The following is a 4,893-nucleotide window of genomic DNA, read 5'->3' on the forward strand; positions in this document are numbered from 1 at the left end:
AGAAGAAGATGAATGAAGGGAGAGGAAGAGAAGAGCACGAAATTTAGTGCCTCTAAACAAGTATGAACTTTGAAGTTTAATTCTCAAATGATCAAAGTTGGAAAAATGCACACACATAACCTCTATTTATAACCTAAATGTCACACAAAATTGGAGGGAAATTTGAATTTCTATTCAAATTTCACTTGAATTTGAAATTGAATTTGTGGAGCCAAATTTTTGAGCCAAAATTTCACTAATTATGATTAGTGAATTTTAGATATGGTTCATCCCACTAATCCAAGATCAAGTCCAAAATTCTCCACTAAGTGTGCTTAGGTGTCATGAAACATGTAAAGCATGAAGGACATGCACAAAGTGTGACTATATGATGTGGCAATGGGGTGTAGCAAGCAAATGCTCACCTCCCCCTCTAAAATTTAATTGGATTGGGTTTCTCCCAATTCAATTAAATTTGTTTCCCAACACACACATCAAATATTCACTTAATGCACGTGAAATTACAAGACTACCCCTAATACAAAAAACTAATCTAGGTGCCCTAAAATACAAGGGCTGAATAATCCTACATTTCTAAGATACCCTACCTACATTATGAAGTCCTAAATACAAGGACCAAAAATAATGAAATCCTAATCAAATATGTACAAAGATAAGTGGACCCAACCTTGGTCCATGGGCTCAAAAATCTACCCTGAGGTTCATGAGAACCCTCGGGCCTTCTTCAGCAGCTCTAGCCCAATCCTCTTGGAGCCTCTTGCTCATGGCTCTGATAACTGGTCCCTTCCTAGGGAGGATTGCATCAGGAAACCATCTGCAAAACAAAAGAATCAAAACACAAGATTAGATAGGAATTTATTCAAATTGAAAAGTAGAAAATAAAACTTAAAATCAGACTCGCGCTTAGCGCAAGTGACTCGCTTAGTGCGCCTTATGAAAATTTACTCATGCGCTAAGTGCGATAGCCACGCGCTTAGTGAGTGCACACATATGCAATTTTTTCAGTGGAATTGGCTTAGCGAGCCCAATTCCACAAATTTTCAAAATAGAGAACGAATTGTGCTTAGCGCGACAAGGCGCACTTAGCACGACTACTCTACTGGACAGCACTGGCTTAGCGAGCAGGCTCACTAAGCCCAATTCCAACAATTTGAAAAACAAAGAGCTAGTTGTGCTTAGCGTGACAAGGCACACTTAGAACACAAGAAAACACAAAAAATTCTAAGTGTCTGAAACACATTACTCGCTTAGCGCATAGACGCGCTTAGCGAGCTCATGAACCTTCAATCAGAGAAAATGAACGCGCTTAGCGGGTGTCGCAACCTACCCTTCGGCGGGAGGGTGACGCCAGGGCTCACGGGTGTGTCTTCCAAGAAAGGAAAATGCACGGAGTCGCCACCAACGTTTATTCGAGGAAAACGTTAGAAAAATCGGAAAGGTGTGGTCTACAAACTTTAATCGTGAAAGGTTCGGGAGTTGTTTTTACGCATGGGGAAGGTATTAGCACCCCACGCGTCCGTCACAAAGGACGGCAACCTTTAATCAAGTGTGCAAATATGACTTTAAAATGTTTTATTTATGTCTTTTTGTGTTTTTATGTATTTTTTTATCTTTTTGTGGTCGACAAGGGTGTTTCCCTCGCTCCTAAGTATCCTTAATTGTGATGAGGAAATCAGACCTACGTATTTCTTTTAGAATTGAACGTTGGTTAAGTTGTTTTTATCTTTTTACGCAAGATATATTTTGACCGAACAAAAGTCGTTTAAGGCATTGGACCATTAAAAGATCTTTTGATTCCTTTAAAAGGAGAGAAGCATTAAGACATTGGACTATTAATGATCTCTTGGTTTTGAAAGGAGATAAACGTTAAGGCGTTGGACCATTAACGATCTCTTGGGGTGGTCGACAAAAGCAGGGCGTTTGCTTCTACATATCCTCAATTGCGATGAGGAAATCAGACCTACGTAGTTCTTGCAAAAGTGGTAAAGTTATGAGTTGATTTTATGCTTTTGAATAGTCCTTGTTAATCGATAAAAGCAAAGAGGATCGTTTAAGGCGCTGGACCTTAAAACGGTTTTGAGTGAATTTTGCGGACGAAGCTTGATTTGTGAGTTGATTTTAGCCTTAGTTTCACTTTGGTTATTAGTCAATTCATTCAAGGAAACTTCCAAAGAAAAACGTCCGATTGATTTTCATGATTATTTTATTCAAAGATATTTTGATTATTTTATTATTATTTTTCAAAATATTTTTATTATTTTACCTTTTTTGGTTTAACCGTGGTTACAGCATGAACGATCGGTTAGATTTTGGTTTAACATTGAGGAAACGAGATTACAACACAAATGATCGGTTGAAATTCATTTTATCATTTATTAGGTGAGAAAACGGCTTAAATAAACGGTAAAAAGCTCGTTAAAGCGGAAGAACGAAAACTGAAAGTAAGCGAAATTAAAGTAAAGGTACACAAAACAAGTAGGAATCACTAAGGGTGCATAGAATGATTTGAAAGATTCGATTTCGGGAACTTACCGGTTGATGACTGAAGAACGACAAAGAAAGAACGAAGAACGATGAAGAATTTCCACAGAATCGCTTACGGAAGCGTTACGGAAGCACTTCGACTCGATTTTTCTTCACAAAAACGTGTTTTTTTGCCCAAAATAGTCAAAATGCATACCTTAGGGGTCATGAATATTTTGAAACAGCCCCCCTCCCCTATTTATAGGGAAAAAGGGAGGTGCTTGCCGCCTAGAGGCTTCTTGAAGAAGATTTCTAAGCACACCCCAATTACTAAGTTCACCCCTCTTTTTGTACTTTACGGAAAAGTTACGGAAGCCTTACGAAAATGTTTCCGATTTGATTTTCATCTTTTTTTCTCTTCCCTTTCACCAATGTTAAGTGAAATACGCTTACCCAAGGTTTTTGGAAATTTTACGAAAGCATTACGAAAGCCCCAGAAACCATTTTCGACCAACGTGGACGAGCTTGCCACCCAGTTGGTCCCTCCTTAAGCTACCCAACTTCCAAAATGTTTTGGAAAGGCCTAGATACGAATTGCTATTTACACCCATGTCTTGATAAGTTCACCCCCCCCCCATTTTTGTGTTTTTGGTTGTTTTCTTTCCGAAATCTCACGAAACTTTACGGATTCCACCGTGATAAGTGTTAAGCCTTCCGAAGCGATCAACAATGGTCCTCGAATGAAATTAGAGTGTAATAGTTTATCTGCACACACCCCACTTTGCTAAATACACTCTCGTTTTCGTATTTTTGACCGGTTTCTTCCCGAAACGTCTTTGAACTTTACGGATTCCGCAACGATGAGTTGTAAACATTTTGAGGTGGTCAAAAAGAGGTCGCATGCCGACAAACAATGGTTCCCGGACGAAATTAAGGCATGATAGTTGCCCCTCTTTACTTATCTTTTATTGGAGATAAAAGGGAAGTTAAGATAAGACTAATTTCGTTCGAGCTGAATCTTTACCCGACCGGCCACTAGCGCAAATCCAAGCAGTAAAACCCTTGAAGGCATGAAGATATTGATATTCCTTTTTTTTTAAAAAAAAACATACAAACAAAAGACGTCAAGTCCGACGAAGCACAGGGGAAAAGGATATTGAAGTTTTTTAGGTGAAGACTTTGTCATCTTCAAAATGTGTGCGGATTACCGTATAAGGTGTCTCCGCATGCTACCTGACTTCTCACAGGTCGGGGTAGCAGAACTGTGTGTGTACGGATAACCACTTGGAGTATTTCCGCCTGCCACTTGACTTCACGGGTCAGGATTAACAGAAGTGTGTTTGTACGGATAACCACTTGGGGTATTTCCGCCTGCCACCTAACTTCACGGGTCGAGATTAACAGAAGTTGGTTTGTACGGATAACCACTTGGGTATCTCCACATGTCATCGGACTCGCTGTCTCTGGATGACAAAGGTGAAGAAGACGATGTTAGTCTCTGCGTGTCAACGGGCTCGCTTGCCCCTGGCAGACAAAAGGTGCAAATGACGACGTCAGTCTCTGCATGCTACTGGACTCTGAGTCTGACGGATAGCAAAAAAGTGTTTATACGGATAACCACTTGGGTATCTCCGCCTGCCACCTGACTTCTCGAGTCATGATTAACAGAAATCGTTTTGTACATATAACCACTTAGGTATCTCCGCATGTCATCAGACTCGTCGTCTTTGGATGACAAAGGTGCAGAAGACGACGTTAGTCTCTGCGTGTCAACGGGCTCGCTTGCCCCTGGTTGACAAAGGGTGCAGATGACGACGTTAGTCTCTGCATGCTACCAGACTCTGAGTCTGACGGATAGCAAAAGAGTGTTTATACGGATAACCACTTCAAGCAAAGATCCACAAAGAATCAAAACACAAGATTAGATAGAAATTTATTCAAACTGAAAAGCAGAAAATAAAACTAAAAATCAGACTAGGCGCTTAGCGCAAGTGACTCGCTTAGCGCGCCTTATGAAAATTTACTCGTGCGCTAAGCGCGATAGCCACGCGCTTAGTGAGTGAACACATATTCAATTTTTTAAGTGGAATTGGCTTAGCGAGCCCAATTCCATAAATTTTCAAAACAGAGAACGAATTGTGCTTAGCGCGACAAGGCGCACTTAGCGCGACTACTCTACTGGACAGCACTGGCTTAGCGAGTAGGCTCGCTAAGCCCAATTCCAACAATTTGAAAAACAAAGAGCTAATTGTGCTTAGCGTGACAAGGCACGCTTAGAACACAAGAAAACACAAAAAATTCTAAGTGTCTGAAACACATTACTCGCTTAGCGCATAGACGCGCTTAGCGAGCTCATGAACCTTCAATCAGAGAAGATGAACGCGCTTAGCGGGTGTCGCAACCTACCCTTCAGCGGGACGGCAACGCGAG

The sequence above is a fragment of the Glycine max genome, chromosome 9, assembly GCF_000004515.6.
Source record: "Glycine max cultivar Williams 82 chromosome 9, Glycine_max_v4.0, whole genome shotgun sequence".
Taxonomy (NCBI): domain Eukaryota; kingdom Viridiplantae; phylum Streptophyta; class Magnoliopsida; order Fabales; family Fabaceae; genus Glycine; species Glycine max.